This window comes from Cryptomeria japonica, chromosome 5 (genome assembly GCF_030272615.1).
Source record: "Cryptomeria japonica chromosome 5, Sugi_1.0, whole genome shotgun sequence".
NCBI lineage: Eukaryota > Viridiplantae > Streptophyta > Pinopsida > Cupressales > Cupressaceae > Cryptomeria > Cryptomeria japonica.
The window spans coordinates 592,996,993-593,017,385 of NC_081409.1; the positions used below are offsets into that span (position 1 = coordinate 592,996,993).

The 20,393-nt window shown below is 31.5% G+C and overlaps 1 pseudogene; it reads right to left on the minus strand.

Annotated features, from left to right (window-relative positions):
- Positions 1 to 20,393, minus strand: part of LOC131029515 (indole-3-acetic acid-amido synthetase GH3.6-like) — a 119,704-nt pseudogene that overhangs the window by 21,748 nt on the left and 77,563 nt on the right.

Consider the following 20,393-nt stretch of genomic DNA (forward strand, 5'->3'; position numbering starts at 1 on the left):
CCATTTCTTGAATGCAATATCTACACCTTATGACTGCCCACTCCTCTTTGGGTATCATCCATCTTCCGGTCTCACATCTAAGCTGGTGCGAACTTGTTCTTATTTGAGCGATTAGCATTTTTGCTTTCCATTTTATTTTCATTCCTATGTAGGTCTTTTGTGTATGGTCATATGTAGGGTTAAAATGTTTGACATAGCAATCGTTTTTCCTCCCAAGTGGCCCTTTCCACATGTTTTCTTAGAATTTTCCTTGCACATACTTTTTTATTTCCCCATTGTGATTTGGACATTCACTTATGCTAATACCCCACTTGCTCATCCATTTGATGTTTTGCTTCATCCACGTGCTCTTTCTTCTATCTAATTGTTCATTAGCTATCATTTTTGGCCAGCGATGAGTCTTCATGTTATCTAATCTTCTTAGATAGCTTAACAACCGAAACATGGCTGACTCTTCAACAAGGATTTAGCCCCGACTTTAACTACCTGACAATCTCATAGGAAACAATAGATTTAATCTTGAGGCTATGTGTGATTAAATGTTTTTGTAATCTCTCTATTTGTCTCCACTTTCTTGATGAGGTGTTGCTACTCCAAACTTCACACCCATATAACACCACTGGAACAACTAAAAGCCTAAAAAGAGTTTTCTTTGGCTTCCAATCCCATAACTTGGCTCTTCTGCATCTATATCACAATGAGTATAACACTTTCCATCCCCCTTGTATCCTTTTTGCTCTACATGTTTCCCAACTAAGTTTGTCATGGAAATCAAGGCCAATATACTTATATTCATTGACAACCTGTAAGGGACTACCTTCAAAAACAAATTCCCTATGAACCTTCTTTCTCTTCAAGGTAAAAATCACGACCTTAGTTTAAATGGTAGTATTCACCTGCATCCCCACTTGGTGACAAAAGAGCTCTAGAGCTTTTAAGTGTTTCTTCAAATCTTGTGTTGTTTTTGTCATTAAAATAACATCATCAACATATAAAAGAAGCTTTATAACATAATTGGTCAAGTAAACCCCTCCACCACCAAACTTATCGATCCAGTCCTCTAATTTGTCAATGTATATCCCAAATAAAGTAGGGGATAATGGGTATCCTTGCTTGACCCCTATATCACTTCCAAAACATTATGAAAATCCTTGTTTGGTGCGTATTTTGGTCCAGACTTGTTCATACAGCCTATGAACAACAAATCTATAATGTTTTGAAATTTCCAATTCTTCCATTCTACTCCACAGTTTTCTCCTAGGTACTGTATCAAAATCTTTCTTGAAGTCAACAAAGAAACAAAAAACCTCCTCTCCTTATTTATCTCAATCCTTCTCAATCAAGTGTGTAAGTGTCATGCAATGATTAATAGTAGAATGTTTTGGTCTGAAGCCCGCTTGCCCTTTTGCCCTTTTGCCGTCTTTCCCCCTTTTTCAACCCAAACATTGATCCATTTTTATATCATGCTCTTAAAATTTTTACCAAAAAGAGGATTGATCATTATAGTGCGATAGTTTGAAGGGTTGTTGATGTCACCACTTTTGAGCAAGGGGTGACAACACTATTCGTTCAGTTTGTTGGAAACTCATGTTGAAGGACCTCATTGATTATTTTTTTAATATGAAGCGTGAGAGCCTCCAAACCCCATTTTAAGTGTTTTTCTTGTAAACCATCTATGTCTCGAGCTTTACCCATTGCCAACTTCTTTATTCCTTCTTTAATATTTTCTGAAGAGAAAAGTTTAGCTCTTGAATTAATTATCGGAGGGTTGTCTTTATGTTGCCCCCTCTCATATAGTTTCTTGGCATGTACTCTAACCATTCAAGATCCGTAATATTATTCTCTTTATTCTTGTCTTGTTGGTGCAATTCTCTCCAAAAGCCTCTTGGGTTGTGCCTCCCCAGTGATATTAACTCCTTTCTTCTAATTATCATATAATCTTCTTTTTTTAGTCTAACCAACTTTACGTATTCCTTGTTATTACCCCATATTTTATTCATTTTCTTTGTTGTCTTACAATCCTCATCGTACCATGGGTTTGCTAGAAAGCTATTTTTATTGCCTCTTTTAGGCCTAGACCTTTTGCAAGCATTGAGGGCCTTGAGAATAATAGAAGTGAGCATGAGGTTGTCCATAGTTTTCTTATTTGAATTTATCATCCCATTGGTTCCCACTTCGTGCAACTATTTTTTGAGTGTTGTTCGAAAAGCTTCTTGGTTTTCATGTGTCAAAAGGATTGTACCTTGAATAGTCTCTTTCTTTTCATTATATTGTGGCATCTCTTGACGTTGAGTATCATTTTACATGTTGATATTTACTTGTATTGGATTGTCATCTAAGTTCATTTCTATGGGACACTCCTTTATCTCTATAGCTATTAAACTTATCATGAGTTTCTTTGAGCTTATAACATAATCTACCACACTTTGACCATTGTATGTGTGACATGTAATGTTCCCAGAACTTGGCCACATTTTTAAACCATTCCATATAATGAAATGATCAAAGGGTTGTCCCCTTCTTCTAGCCACAAAGGGTTGTCCCCTATTCCCTCTTCATTAGTAAGGAAAAGAGATTGGTTATTTGCAGTTCTAGCATTAAAGTCTCTAATTAGGATGATTTCACCTTTGTGGTTGTATGTTGATATATCCTTTCTCAATGCTACATATGGGCCCTCTTTGTCTGATTTCTTCTTCTTGTATAATTTTGAGACATGGGGAGAAAAGTAACATGCTGCAAGATAAATTATGTTCTCCTTTACCTCTATTTTTACCCATATGTATTGCTTATTTGGGCCTTCCTTTTCTACTTGTATGGTTTTTCTCCAAGAGTCTCTTACTAAAACTGTTACCCCTCCATATCCCTTGCCGCTTTTGGTTAACTCATTCCAAACTGACATCTTTGTGTAACCCTCAAAATTCAGAACCTTGCAACCCTCATGTTCATGTGTTTCAAGGAGGGAAATTATGTCCATCTCCTCAGCTATGGGCCCTAGACTAGGTCCCCTCCTCCAAGGATAACCCCTACAATTCTAGCTTACAATTCAGAGGTGTTCCTTGGTGGGGGGGGTGCCTTCCTATTTATCATGTGTAGTTTTGTTGTTAAACTGAGATTTTCCTCTATACATCCAAGATTCACTACTTGCATTTCTTGCCACTACCACTTTTTCCGATTCCTTTTTTCTCTCTTCTAATTGAAATGGGGTTAAGTCTTCATCTATGTAGAATCGCATTCCCTTGAGAAACCTTTTGTTCTTGTCCTTTGTATTTTTTAGTGTTACCCTTACATTCCTATTCCTGCCATCTTTTTTTTCATTCATTCAATGAACATAGATTGCATATTAAGATTAATGAATGCATATTTTTCTATTTTTACTATGAATAATTTTAAATCCATATTTAATTGTGTTTGTTGGGAAAATGTTATGGGGTGCTTACAATATGCAACCTTGGGCATCCAAAATAGTTAGGTTTTAATTGTGAAGGAAATGATGGAGTCGCTAGAGAAGCTAGGGCTCAAGATCGAAGAAGAGGAGGTTTTATCTACCAATTCCAAACAAATGTCTATTTTGTGGAGTTTGTGATGTTTAATGAGGGGATTGATAAAAAAACAAATTAGGGTTTATTTTTTATTGGTCTTTTTTGGGGGTATTATTAATGTGGTTTCATTTGTAGTTAGGATTAGAGTTAAGATTAGCTTAATTTTAAGGGTTGGTTAAAATTAAATTTTCCATTTTAAAATAAAGCTTAGGTTAGGGTTAGTATTATTGTTCAATTATTGTTAGAGAGTGTTATTTAAATTTAAATAATTAGTAGTTGCATGGTTTGCATGCAACAATGAGATGATAGACAATTAAGTGGGGGAAATGGAAAGTTGAGGGAAGGGAAATGCTGAGAGCTAGAGAGTGAGGAATGGAAAATTGATAGGGTGTTTTGATTGAAATCAAGGGAAATTAATTGTAGGGAATGAAACATGAAAGAAATGATAACATTTGAGTTATATAGGAGAATGAGATTGATTTCAAGGTTGTGAAACTTTGGAAATAAATTTATTGGAAATGTCCTTTGACTTGTCAATATAATTTTTTATTGTTCTTATAGTTAAGATATGAGATTTTTCTTGTAATATGGCGATTTAATGTTTACAGCGGAATATGTTTTTAGTTGCATGGAACTAAAATGAATATAATTTGTAGTGTAAGCTAGTGTTGAATATTGAAATCATTGCTAGATTCATTTTTTGTATATCATGTTCATTTAATATAAACTTATAGCCATTTTAAGTATTTATATTTATGAGTAGAGTATTAGTTTTTTAGAATGGGAATGTAAGTTGATTTTTTTAAAAAGATTTATAAATAATTAATTTATATAAAAAAAAATTATCCTCATTAAAATAGGATAAGAGTTCATAACTTAAGAATAATTTATGTTTGTCCTTTGCACCTTTAAGGCTTATAAAGGAAATAATTCATACAAAAGCTATAGATTTTGTAAATATTAGTTAACTATGAATTAGGAAAAAAAGGATGAGTTATAATTGATAGACCTCAATGCATAGCTTTGTAGGGACAAATTGAAATTGTACTTAACAAACACAATGATAAAGTTATATATACTTTTAGATGTGCTTAATTGAGCTATCTTTTGTTGTAAATAAATCGGATATACTCAAATGCTTTCTTTTTATTAACAAAATAACACATTATTAATAATCTATTTTGAACTCAAATTTTTCACATTTTAGGCTAGAGAGTTTTCGTATCAAGGCAAAAAACCTTAATAGAAATATTTGGTACTTTATTTGAATGCAAATTAAGTAAATTACAATACAAAAATATCAAGTGTACATATACAAATTTGTGAGATTCTCTAAAACATTCAACGATGAATGGAGGGAGACTGAAGTACAAAATTTAAAATATTTTTAATATATATTTAGTAAAGGGAAAATATATTGCCGATAAAAAAAATTTAGGCTACTCAACATCATATACAAAGGAAAAGTTATTACGAAACGTGGATTCCATATTTCGGTATAATGTCTATTCAAGCCTAAACAATGAATTTTAACACAAATAATATTTGCAATGTACAAATGTTTGGAATAAGTATGTCCTATCTCTATTTTTATCATATAGATCTTGTTTTGTACTTTTGTACATATGAGTACAAGAGCAGTAATGTACACATTTATTTAAACATGGTTTTTATAGAGAATATTTTGCTTCAAGTATCTGCAAATACACATTTTAAACAAATATTCAATGCATTTCATTTTCTGCTTAACATTTATATTTGCAATGTAGAGGTGAAATTGATGAGCCCTATGGTTGTGATGACAAAATGAAAGTATTTTTTTTATAAAAGAAGAGAAGTATATGTGTGTCATATTGGAGAAAGGTGAAATTGTTAATAATATTGCACTTTACTAGTAGTAGCAATGGGAATAAGAGTGTGACAAGTGGAATTTTTAAAGGTGATGTTGAATGAAAGAAACTTAATTTGATGTGATGTGTATTTTTCATTCAAACAAAAGAATACTTATAGTGAAAAATAGTGGTAAGAATTCATGTCAATCTCATTCTTGCAGAGGACTAGTTTGAGAAAAATAAATTTGATTTACCAATATGTCATGATTGAGTGCGAGATTGTCTGATCTGGAGAGCTTGAGAGGTGAAATTTAGTGAAAATTAGGACAAGGAATTGTGGAAGAAATTAACATAGGTTATAGCAGTATCAAGTACCATTGGTAGGATAACAATTGTAAAAATGCATAGGGTCAGTGCAAGAAGCTGAGTCCACTTTTTGGCCAAAAAGTGGAAGTGTTTTCCCTGATTTTCAGATTTTGTCTCATTTGAGCTTAAATTTTGAAACACTTAGAGATTGAATCTTGGAAAAAGTCAGTAATATAAAAGATATCCCTTTGAGTTTACTTTCCAAATAAGTCAATTTATTTTTATACCCACATAATAAAAAATAACTTTTTGAATGGAGTTCTAAAAACTATGTTTTAAAAATGCCTATTTTAGGACCATACAATGCATGTGTACGACCCACACTTTTTGACACACTTAAAATTATTTTCTCAAACTATTTTGGGAAATGGTTTGTAATACACTGAAGATTGATGAGCATATTTTTCTGTATTTTTTTCTAATATTTTTTTTAATTAATTTTTTAATGTCCATAATTATCTTTTTTAAAAATTTGACGTGTACGGCCCACATAATTTGATGTAAACTTAATTTTTTTAAATTTATTTTTATTTAAATAGAAAAGAATTTTTTTTAGATTGATGGCATATAATTTTTTTTTCAAAATTCATTAAAATAAAAAAGTTATTAAATTAACAAAATTAGTTAATATTTCAAGTTTCTGGACCCGATTTAGTATAAATTAAATGAAAAATAGTTAAAATAATCAATATTTAAATAAATTTACACATTTAGAATCTAGACAGTATAATTTGAAATGGGTTTTAATTTCGTATAAAAATTCTCTAATTACAGGCACATAAACTATTTCAGAAGTTCATATTTGTGCTTTCATTCATGGAGATTTGAATTTGCAGGTCCATGTCTCAGGTGTGGCCATCCCAGGCCTATCTCGGGCCTAATCCCGAGCCAAGTGGCAGGTTGTGGAATCAACTTCCACAAAATGGGGGCCCGTTTATAAAATGGGGGCTCGTTCCTTTTTTTATCGTTGGATTTAATAACGGGCCCCCTTTTCTAAAACAGGGTTTCATTCCTAAATAACCGTTACTGTAAAAAAAAGACAGATTGCATCAATTTACCCAACTATCATTAAAATCCGTACTGACAAACAATTTTTACATCATTTGGCAGTACTTTTTAATATTTTTTACACAAATTTCTAAAAAACTCAGTAAAAAGATATTATTTTTTGAGTAGGAGTTTGTAAAGATGGGTTCTAAGCAACATCAAAAGAAACAAAGGAAGACAATGATAGCAGACGAAATTCAAGCACAAAGAGAGGAGGCAAAATGCCAAAGAGATTGAAGATCACAACAATGACAATTGAATAACACTTCTGAGGCATCTAGTTCAGTTCCCATTGTAGATGAGACCATTGAAGAGATCATGATGGACACAAGAAATGTAGAACCAAACACGGGTATGACTATTGATGCAAATGTTCATGTGGATACGAATCCTGGTATATTTTTAAATCCCCAAGACTATGATGCCAATCAAATTGCTGATTTAAATGAAGCTGGATATAAATTTCATACACCAATACGAAAAGAAATAAAAATTGAAAATATTACACCACCCTCTCTGAAAGAAAATTAATGTAATTTGTTTACTATTGATAGCAATGTGCTAGATAATCTTAATGGGTTAGTTTCTTGGAGACAAATCAAAACACATGCGAACAGATTATATAAACAATTTGTCTATAATAAAAAGTTAGGATTCCAATGTCAATTAATGCTACAATTAATAAAAATGTTAAAAATGCGTAAAGTCATGAAAAAAATAGATATTTATACAAAACCAAAAAGAAAAGATGAATCATATAAGTAAGTTGTATCTACTGTTGCCAGTGCCATCAATTCTATCGGAAAAACAAGTCGATCTAAAGATAAGAATGCAACACGTAGGGTTATAACAACTGCTATAGTTGACAAAATAGTTGTTATAAAAGAATGTTAAGTGATATAATGGATATTTGAACTTACATCGTAGAACCTTGACAAGAGCGGCCAAAAGAAGAGACACAATTGAAATTGATCAACTAAACCATTGTTGGAGTTTTAGTGGTAGACTTCAAAGGTTGGACATGAAATTAAATGATGAAACTAAACAATTAATTGCAAAATTTTGGCATGATAACACTAGAGTTTCATCGAATGCTAGAGATGTTTTAAAGTTAAGGTTGGGATCAAAAATTCGTGATCCTCATCCAAAACATCTTCTTGACATGACTCAAACTGAATTCTTTAAAAAAATTAATGATGAATCTATGTTAATGAATTTACGAATTAGTCAAAGATCATTTGAAAAATCCAAACCCTGGTATGTTAAAAACAATAAACAAAGAATATGTTGTTGTAAAACTCATGTTCAGTTTCGTTACTATTATGATGTTTTTCGATATATACGTTGTATGTTGCATGGTAATGATCTTGTGCAGGATTGTGGTGTTTATGTTCTACCTGAAACTATAAAATATTTTATTGCAAGTTTATTTTGTAAACCACCTAATGAACAATTATTTCTTTCCATCTCATGCATTTATGGCCTTTGCAATTTATGTGGGAACTATTCTTTGATGGGTGAATGTTTGCATGAACATGTTTCATCTGAGTTTGGACAAAAAATGGTTGATGTTAGGAGATTTATATATATAGAATACCCTCTAAAGGATGGAAAGATGGGGAAACATTTAGAATTGATTACAGAACATAATAGTGTGAATGCATTTATCAGTGAGTTTAAAAGTCATATTGTTCCAAAATATGTGAAACATTCCCAACATGCCCGATGGCTTGATGGATAGTTTTGCATATGCAAGAACACATTTCCAGTTGGAACAATAGTATCAGTTATGGATTTTGTAGAAAATTATACTCTAAAACCACAAGAGGAAACTCAATCACAATACTACAACTTAGTGCAAGTGGCCATATTTGTGCACATTATATATAGACATGACCATGACAGTATAGAAGATAACAGAAATTTTTTGAGGGAGTATCATTCTATGTTAGTGATAATTGATTACACTCGTCAGAGTTTGTTCAGCATTTCTTTGAGGTATTTCATGATAATATTAAGGAAAGATAAATTGACATGAAACAACATATGATATGGTCAGATAACTACACTGGACAATTCAAAAATGCAAGAATGTTTTATTGGCTATGCAAAGTTCACAAGATAACCAATGTCCAACATTTATGGAGTTTTTTTGAAGTGGGACATGATAATGGGGAACACGATGGAGTTGGTACTTGTGAAAGAAGAGCTCTTGCTAGAGAACAATTGAAATTCAAGGATGCAGTGAAATTTAGAGATGCTCATGTAGTTGTAGATTGGTGCAATTCAAAGTTGTCAAAAGGATCAACTGAGAACTCTGCAATTCGACGTTTCTTCTGGTTGGTAGAGGAAGATAGTATTCCTATTCGGCATGATTGTAATACCATCATTGGATCAGCTAAATGGCATTCGTTTAAGAGTTCTAATTCAAACACATGGACTATATTCACAAGGCAACTTGCTTGCTTTTGTCAGTTTTGTGTTTCCGGAGATTGGGAATTTTGTGAGAATAAAGAATAGGTTGAAGAATGGCAACAAAGATCATTGACACCCATAGATGCAAATGATCTGCATGAAAGAACTGATGAAGATATGGATCGGATGTTTGCATCAAATGACTATGATCACATTTAAGATCTTATACAACAAGGTAAAATTGTTTTTGAAATATATTTTGATTTATTAAATAGTACATATATATGAAATCTTATAGTGTATATTTTTGTTTTTATTTCTCATTAAATATTAAAATAAAATTGTTTTGTGCACATGACATGTCTATGTTGTTGTTACACCGGAGGACAATGAAGAGGGGACAAAGTATTGGTTGGCTCGATGTGTAGAGCCAAAACATAAGCTAACCACTCCTCGAGTAGATGATGATGGTTATGACTATCCAACAGGATATGTGGTTGTTTTTGGCACTTGGCTACACAAATATCTAACAAGAAAGAATGGATTGCCTGCATTTGAAGATTATGAATTAGAGAAGAATATTATACATTACTCGCATTTGGTAGTGGCAACTAATATAAAATTGGATAGATATCGTGGTAGGCCTTCTAATAAACAATTATGGACTCTCTCTATGGATGAGCATGAGACAATTATAGATGCTTTGCAAAAGAGAGAGGATGCAGATGGTATAACAAAATAAATATCAAGTAAGTTATAATTTGAACCCTTAATCCACCTCCCTTTTAAAATTAGCGATGCATATTTTATATAGCATTTTAAATCATGCATCATAATTATTAAATCTAATCTAACATTTTGTTTCAGGTCTACCACAAGTAGAAGGCATCAATGAAAACCAAGTTATTTGTGCATACTTTATGTTTCATTTTGAATAATTACAAGTTAAAGTTTTGTACCCTTAAGACAAATCCCTTTGAAGAGTCGTGATGTATGCTTTATGTTGTATTTTAAATTCAATGCATCCTCATTATAAAAACTAATCATATGTATTTATTTTTTCTAGGTCTCTCAGAGTAGACTTAGCCTCAATGACTACTATTATTTGTGCATACTTTATGTTGTATTTTGAGAGATATAAATCCTTATTATTATAATTTAAATAGACTGATTATTTTATTTTAGATAGGTCTTCTTGATTACACTTTGTGTAATATACATAAATGAGAGACTACTGGTCAAATTTATGAATGAGATAATTATGTTTTAATCAAGTTCTATTCAATATATTTATTTTGATACTTTTCTCTTATCATCATTATTATTGTAATGGTAATTATATATTTGATTATATATTTTTCTTATCTATGATGATTAATAATTTTTAATTTAGAATATGTTATAATTATAAGATATGTTTTGATACTTTGGTCTTATCATCATTTTTAGTTCATGATGTACACCTTTAGTTTATCTAATCACAAGTTATTTAAATAAAATTCCAAAAATAAAATTTCAAGTCCACATAATCCATATAATATCTAATCCATATATATATCTGGATGGTAACATGATGAACTCCACATAATATCTAATGTGCGCAAAATATATAAAGTATGCACAAAATATATATGATCTAATCCTATTAGGCAACTATCCATATATATAAAGTATGTGCACATCCAAGACAATATATACAATGTTAAAAAATAATTACACGTGTAAAAAAATGTGTAAAGTCCATAAAAAAGTACATATCATATAAAATAGTACATGTACATCACATCAGAGCCAAATAAACAGTAAAATCTAAGTGCTATCATCAATAACATCTTGTGGTCTCTTCTCCCCGGGACTTGGACCAGATCCACCCGTCTCATGTTGTACAAGGAAAAAATAATATTAAACTACTTGAAATTAACTATTAAAAGAATCATTTATCAAATACAGTTGGAATTCATAAATTAAGTTGAAAACTTACCATATGTGTGTGAACATCAACTGCAGTAACTTGTTCTGCATCCTATATACAAGATAAGAAACATGATATAATGAACATGAGCACATACACGTGTTTATTTTTTTATTAAATAAAAATGAAAATTTATAATTTTATTTTAAAATAATCATATAATAAAATATCATACATAAGGTTGTTCATCAGATCCTCTAGCAGTATCTTGTGCAGTATCAATACCAAATGTAGTGCTAGCTAAGTCCTGTACAAGGTCAAATTCAAAGTGTCCAATTAAATCTTAAATTAAGAGTCAAAATAAGATCAAATTAAGTATTACATATTAAGACCTCAAAGGATGTCAATGTGTGTTCAAATTGGCTCTGATAAAAATTGTGAGGATAACCTATCCTGATAGTAGTGTCCACCTGCAAGCATGCATTTAATGAAATCATATTTATTGAAGATATATATGTGTATTAAATAATTTCAAGTTAAGTTACAATGTTGTAAGAGTTCATATTTAATTTATGAATTCTAAGATACATACCATAGATGGTGTCACAGTTGTCACACCCTCTTCTCGATGTGATGTAGAGGGTCCCCGATGACCTGAATCCTAGAGAAAGAAGCATTCAATGTATCAACATAAAAATTTATATAGTATTCAATGATAATATATTAACTTAAAAAAGTTAGTACAATATCTAGATAGAAACTGATACTATACCCCATAAGGTGTGCCGAGGTGTGTTCCAGTAGATGCAATATTGACTCTAATATTAGGTGTAGTCCTTATCTACATAAACCAAATTTATTTAATGAAGTATTAGATTGTATAAAAAAAATACATGCACTTAATTTATACCTATATTTAATGAAGTATTTAAAGATTGACATGTACATGTATATATATCTATACTTGCTCAAGATGATCATAAGAGAAAAGAAAATCCATATATGATGTCATCATACTATCATCTGTTGCATCATGCTCAGCTGGAACTGAAGTAGATCTTGGATCAACAGTAGGACCTACACACATCTCATGACAACTCGAACACATATGTGGCATCCATCGAGGAGCGGATGCCATGTGAGCAACTTGCTCACTCAAGTTACCTATTCAAAACATCTAATGCCAAAATGAATGATGTATTTTGCACATCTGCAGGAATCAATGGAGAAACAAGTGGAACTATATATATGGGTGGATCTGGTAGGGGCTTATTACTTCATGCCCCTAATCTATGCTGTGGCATTCCACGACCAACACCCTGGAATGACTTAATATCAAAATAATTTGGTTTTTGGTGCATTACAAACTCACAGTATAATTTATTAAAAAAATATAAAGGGACCTCATAATTATGATGTGGTGGATAAACAAAAACCATCCACCATCCATCCCAAAAGTGTCTAGCCATTTATGGATGCACACACCACCCAATTGAAATTCTTTTTTGTTTAGGTTGCATTGGTTCTCTTATTTTTGGGTTAGTAAAATATGGACATAAATGAGCTTTGGTTATTTTGAGATCAGTGATTTGCCTATAAGTTAAACCATTGGCATAAAAATCATGCAACTCTTGTCGTCGTCTATGAAATTGATCTAATTGAGAATCAATAGATCTAACTGACTCGACAACAATTTGCATTGATTTTGCAAACTCTAGAAGATGGGGTGGCGTGGTTGGCTCAATTTGGATAGCAGTAATATTTTGTTCAATCACTTGTAGGTTTTAATTAATTCATTCTCTTAAACGAATTTCATCCAATCTAGGGGGTGGAGGTGGAGGTGGAGGTGGAGGAGGAGGGGGTTGCGGTGGGGGATTTTCATCTAATAATTCATCTATGTCAAAGATATCCATGATAGCAAAGAGCTCCTGCATATATAAAGATATACATGAATTATATACAATGCTATGTCAAAGAAGAATCTATTTTAGTTTAAAAAAAACATTTATAAATAGTAACATTTCTATGTTATTGAATGAGATACACATGAAATATAATATAATATCAAACTTAAAAAAATATACATGTACATACTATTGAATCTTTAAATATAAAATTTGCGCACAAAAATTAATAAAAACTTTCAATGAAACTTCATAAATCTATTATATATTCAATTTAATGCATTCATTTCTTGTAAAATGCATCAACTATTAAAATCAATATAAAATATTCCATACATGAACTTGTAAAAAAAGTTAAATAAGAACAACATATTGTCAAGATAATGGTGATGTAGTACACATCATTTAGGCAAAAGTGACCATGAAATTAAAACAAATGGTCCAACTTGACATCAATGAGTATCAAATATTGCTTGTAGGATTAGTAGGACAAGTAGGTTCATTAGCAAATGACTCAATACTTTCAAATAAAGTGTGATAGGATCAATATGAAGGATGGGATAGAAAAGTATAGTTAGGATCAAAAGTGATCAATGATTTGAAGCTCAACAATGGTGCAAATATTCAAATATACAAATTATGATAATATAATAAGTATGATATCTAATTTAAAATATTTAATATGCATGATAGTGGAGTACCATGATGCCTCTAATGTAGGATCAAGCTATGTGATGTGATAATATAATATTGATATAAGTAGGATTGCTCGTAAGATATGCCAATGTAAGATCAATAAAGAAGTGGGAAATAAGATGATCCTCCTTAGTGTAAGAATATATAAGGATTGATGATAAGTTCTTAAAATAAGATATTGAAATGTAAGATCATTACGCTCTATAAACCAAGATATGATCATAAGATCATGCAAGATAATAGAAATACAAGATGATCATGTGAGGCACAATAATATGATACTAAGATGCAAAAATGCATGATCAAATAGTGATAATCTATTATATTCTCTAAAATAATAGGCATAACAATAAAGGATTGTAAATAGCATGCTCTTATTGAAAAAAAAAATAATAATGATGATAAGTCATTCATGAAAAATAATAAATAACATGTTTTTAGTAACTAGACATAAGAGTAAGAGATCATATAGACCTAATTATCAGTGTACCTAGATATAATTATATATAAATGGAAGTATATACAAAAATGATCTAAAGTGATAAATTGCCAAATGTATGAACATAAGATAATACTTTAAGAAGATAGATTAACCAATATACAAACATAAGATAATGCTTTAATAAGATAAAAAAAATACTATATGAACATATGTGAAGCAAATAGTCTTGAAGATCATAAGATAGAACAAAGATTAAAGTATAAGACATAAATAATTATGGGAAATTAGTAGTTATTATTAAAGATTAGATAATGTAAAAAAATGAGATAAAAAATATGAAGTAAAAGTAGGAATCATGAAAGGAAATCAAGTGAGAAAATATTAAACATGCCCTACAAGTGGGGTAATAGAATATGAAGTAAACATAAAAGATTAAATTAAACATATATGTTCCCAAAGTGGGAGATGAGACATAAAGGAGATAAATAGCTACCAAAAGATAAAGTAGTTGTGAAAAATGAACAATGTAAGAGTTAAATCTAGGTGATAAACTAATATCTCATATCTAGTGGTTTCTCTTTTATGTTATGTGTCACCTCAATGTGTACATTCACTTTGTTGGTGCACAATTATTTTCTTGTATTTAGCTAACTATTGTATTGCATATTTGCACCTAGGATAGGATAAGATTACTTGGGTAGATATCTACCTAGGTAGGCATCGCATGTTCAACTCATACTCCCTACTTTCGTAGAGATGTGGATATATGTTACTCATCTTCTAAATTTTTTTGTATGAATGTTTGTGTACGTGATATTTTTTTCTTTAATTTCTATTTTTTTAATAAATTTTGTTTAAAATTTCCAAAATTGTGTAAGAGTTCTCTGTAAAGAGGATTTTATATATTAGAATTTTCCTAAAACATGTCTCAAAATTATTAAAACACTTGAATCAAAGTAAAAAACTAGGAATGTGAGATACATGATATGGATGATGACAAGGATGGTTGAGAATAAAGAGAATTTGAATGGATTATGGTATACTCCAAGTGTAGGGCACTTTTAAAAAATAGATTATACATGATGCAAGAATTTGGTCTTCATCATGGTACTTGTCCAAGGTGTCATAAGAATGGTTTTCACCCATGAATAAAAAAATTATGTTTACTTTTCTCTCTTTTTTAATTTTTATGCAAGACCAAATCCTTTAGGTGTGGATATGTTAAATGATATGCAAGATATTTATAAGTTTTTAAAAATCCTAGCCAGAAAATATGGGACACCAACTATGGACCTATTATGCAATGTCATGGCATAATAGGACTTATTATGTCGTCATGGCATAATAGGTCCTATTATGCAATTACATGATATAATAGGTCCTATTATGCCATGACATGACATAATAGGTCCATAATTAGTCCTATCATACTAAGTAAACATGTCAAATTAGTACTTCAGTGTTGGATATGATTTAGATGATGTAGTTGGAAATTCAAGAAAATCATGTCATGTCATAGCTTAATAGGTCCTATTATGGACCTATTATGCCATGACATGATATAATAGGACCAACTATGGACCTATTATGCAATGCCATGGCATACTAAGACATATTATGTCATCATGGCATAATAGGTCCATAATTGGTCCTATCATACTAAGTAAACATGTTGAATTAGCATAGTTTCAATGTTGGAGATGAATTAGATGATGAAGTTGGCAATTCAAGAAAATCATGTCATGTTGTGGCTTAATAGGTCCTATTATGGACTTGTTATGCCATGATGGCATAATAGGTGGACTATTATGCAATGCCATGGCATAATAGGACCTATTATGTCATGATGGCATAATAGGTCCTATTATGCCATGACATGATATAATAGGACCAACTATGGACCTATTATGCAATGTCATGGCATAATAGGACACATTATGCCATGATGGCATAATGTGTCCTATTATGCCATGACATTGCATAATAGGTCCATAGTTGGTCCTATTATATCATGTCATGGCATAATAGGACCTATTATGCCATCATGACATAATAGGTCCTATTATGCCATGGCATTGCATAATAGTCCACCTATTATGCCATCATGGCATAACAAGTCCATAATAGGACCTATTAAGCCACAACATGACATGATTTTCTTGAATTGCCAACTTCATCATCTAATTCATCTCCAACATTGAAACTATGCTAATTCAACATGTTTACTTAGTATGATAGGACCAATTATGGACCTATTATGCCATGATGACATAATATGTCTTAGTATGCCATGGCATTGCATAATAGGTCCATAGTTGGTCCTTTTATACCATGACATGACATAATAGGACCATAATAGGACCTTTATGCCATGACATGGTATAAACCTAAGCCTAAACTTTGATATCTAAAATTTGAAGAGTAATGTTAATTACTTTTAAGGTTATACTAATAGTGGTAACTTTTGTATTGCCTAATGAGGATTAAGAACAATTTTGGTACATATGTTCAATTTAAGGAATTGGAATGGTGGTTTGCTAGAAGAGGTTAATTTTTTTTGTTTATTGGTTGAAAGGCCCAATACCTAAAAAAATAATTCCTAGAAACATTTAACAGTCCTATTGTACCATTTCATTTGGTTTGGTTTTGGTTTCCATTTAGTTTCAGTTTTGTTTTGGTTTTCGTTTTGATTTTGTTTTGATTTGGTTTTCGTTTTGGTTTTTATTTTATTTAGATTTGGTTTTGGTTTTGATTTCCATTTAGTTTTGGTTTTGTTTCGATTTGGTTTTCATTTTGATGTTTCTGAGATATCTTGCATCTTGTAAATTTGATATTTTGTTTTGTTAACTATCTAGGTTTGGTTTTGATTTGTAAATTTGTTGATTAGGGTTTAGGGTTAACTGTTGAAAAATATTTTAGATCAAAATCAAGAGTTTACAAATGTAAAAACAAATTTATTTATAGGCTACTTTAAAAAAAACTAAAATAATACCAAAAAAATCTAAATAATACACAAAAAAAGGAAAAATATACAAGAAAATTACAAAATGTGAAAATAGATGATTGAATGTTTACTTGGGATAGTGGTGGAGGCTTGAAATGGAATCCATAGCATGGGGGGCTGTTTTTGATCTCCTGTTCTCACTTCAGTTCCAGGGTGAAAATGAAAAAAATCACTCGAAAATAAAGGGTAAAATATGATTTAGAAACGAGGGCCTGTTTTTTAAAAATGGGCCCTCGTTTTGTTTAAAAGCGGGCCCCTGTTTTTGAACAAAATGGGGGTCCATTTATTTTTGCTTCGAGCCCCCGTTACCTTTTGGCTCAGGGGCTTGAAGCATAAACGGACCCTCATTTTAAGAGAGCATTTTCCAATGCACAGTGTGAGGCCCTACCCCAACTCAGTTTGATATTTTCAGTTATTTGCATATTGAGACTATTATGGATGCTTTATTTTATGCTTTATGGATTTAGAACCTATATGATTTCCATGATTTGGATCACATTGACATATGTTGATGCTTTATTTTATGCATGATGATTATGAAACTATATGTGTTGCTAGAATAGAATTATTTTGAAATGGTGAATGTCATTATTGGAATTGTAGGACTTCATTTTGATGATAGAAAAATGATGCTTATTTTATGAATGGTTCAATTTTGAGAATTATGTTAATTGCTTATGTGAAATCAAATTTGGATAAATGAGATATTGAATTATTGTTGCCAAATGTATGAGTGTTTGATGTGCAATGAAATCCATGTACTTAATTATGTATAATTGTGATTATTTGGAGTTACTAATGTGTTAATTGAGATGCGCAGGAAAATTATCCATGTGACCATGGAATTTATATGGAGAACCAACCTAGACCAATGTACGTTTGTTAAGCCAGGGGTTGTCTATTTGGAGAGACAACACCCCGTTTGTAATGTATTTTATTTGTGAAGTGTATGATGCTTGAGTGTTAAAATTAATTTTTATGTATATGTGTAATCCTACAAGAGACAAATTCCATGTGTTATTTTTATATTGTATTTTTATTGTGTCACTTGACACATGTGTTGATTAGTGTCATTGATTTTGACTTGTCTCTTGGAGGGAGTTTTGTTTCTACCAAAGCCATTCAAAAACATGAGTGTGGTCCCAAATTTGCCTTGGGTAGGGAGTCTTGGGAGTGGTCAACTCAGGTTTAACCAGTAGGTAAACTTCAATTGGGTTTCTAAGGGGTTAAATGGACTCCTAGGGTCAGTTTTAGGGCTTTTCCAAAGGTCCAAAGGGTATACCTATGGGTTAGGGGTATTTTGAAACATGTGACTACTCCCATGTGACTGTTTAGTCACCTCAAAAAGTGGTTTTTCCAAGGTGAGCGAAAATTCAACTTAGAAAGTTCCTCCTAGGATAGACAACCTTCCTTTTTGATGTCAAACTCTCTTCCCCATCTTCTCTCACCTTTTCCCTTTCCAGTTTTAGTAATGTGTAAGAGTTTGGGAAGAGCAACCAATGGGAACTCTCACCTCACCCAAGGGGTTGGGAAGTGTGTGAGAGGCCTTCTTAGGCAAGAATTAGAGACTTAGTGAGTAATCACCCACTCTCCCTTGTTGGAGATATGCACTTGCTTTGAAAATTTAGTGGTAGGATAGAATTTTTGGGAAAGATTGGTGGAAAAAGTTAGTGTGGATTTGGGCAGCTCATCCCCAACTATATCTAACATACCTATTGGCAGATTAAGGTTGGTTATAATTCTCTTTTGTTTATGTTGTTTAAGTTGTTTTTTTTTTAAAGAAATAAATGCTTGTTGAAGAGTTGTGTATATGTAAATTGTTGTAGGAGGAAAATGTAAGTTTTCATTCTATGTTTCTTTTTGTTTTGTGTTCTTGTTTTGGTAGTGTCCAAGACCTCCTACTCTTGGGAGAGTAGGATGGTCTTGGGGTGGAAGGAGGATGATAGCCTTGGGTGAGAGGCTCTCCTTATGGAGAGTGATCTCAAGGGTGTCCTTTGTGACCCTTGTTGCATAGCCTTGTGTATGCATTTGGGGGTCATAAGGGGAGAAAATATGGCCTTTGAGCCTTTGGGGGGCATAAGGTAGGGAGGTGTATTTTTTGTTGCATTTGTATTGCCATGAGGTGGCTTGAGTTGTATTTTGGCTTGCAATCTCCCCAATGGTACTTGGTCCACTTCCACCCGTGGAATGAACATCACAAAGTGTGGTGAAAGTGTAGCTTGGGATGGGAAGGTGTTGTTGAGTGTATGCCCTATATGTTGTGTTGTTTGCTTGTTTGTAACCCGTCTAGTGCTTGGTTCTCCAAGCTCGGGGGTGGCTTCTAGTAAGCCTAGGCTGGGAGGTGAGCTCTCCATGGTCAAGTTGTGTTTTTATTGCAGGTTGCATGGGATGGGAAAAGAAAGATTAAAGAGCTTTGTTGCTGTTTTATGTTGCAGAAAAAGTTTAAAAGACAAATGTATTCACTGTTGAAGTTTGTAAAGAAAAATGTGAGCTATGTTGTGTTTATTTACAAGGAAAGAAGAATATGTATTCAATATTAGCTTGTAAAAAGAAATGGGTGTTGTTGTATTTTTTTTTTTTTAAAGAAAAGGAATGTATTCCTATTACCATGGAAAGGGAAAATATTGTCGTTTTATTTCAAACCCATTTGTTTTCACATATACTTTGTATTTACAATTGCCAAAGAAAAATAACTATTTCTCCTACTTGGTTAGTTTTGCAAAAAGGAAGAGGAAATGAATTAGTTTGTATTTAAATCTTAAAAAAAAATGATGTTGTGCATTATGTTTATTTGGCAAATGAAAATTTATTTCTGTTTCTACATGTTCATTTAGCTACATTAATGTTGCTTCAAATAAATAAATCAGTCATTTACTTTACCTATTTAGTGCAAAAAATAAATCCTATTCTAGTAGTCTATTTCTTTTCAAAAAAAACATTTAGCATTTAGTTTTAGTATTTTGTGTTATAAAGAACAAAGAAAATATATATTAGGAAATCCATGTATATGCATTCCAAAGAAATACAAAAGTAAAGGTCTCATAAACCTGCCTAGATGAGTGATAAATAACAATCAATATATATATATATATATATACATTTTGTGCATGTAAGTGTTATTTTGTAAATCTGTTCATTTTTTTTAATAAAAAAAAAAAAAAGAACTAATAAGCTTGTTAATCAAGCCATTCAAATATATATATATATATATATATATATATATATATATATATATA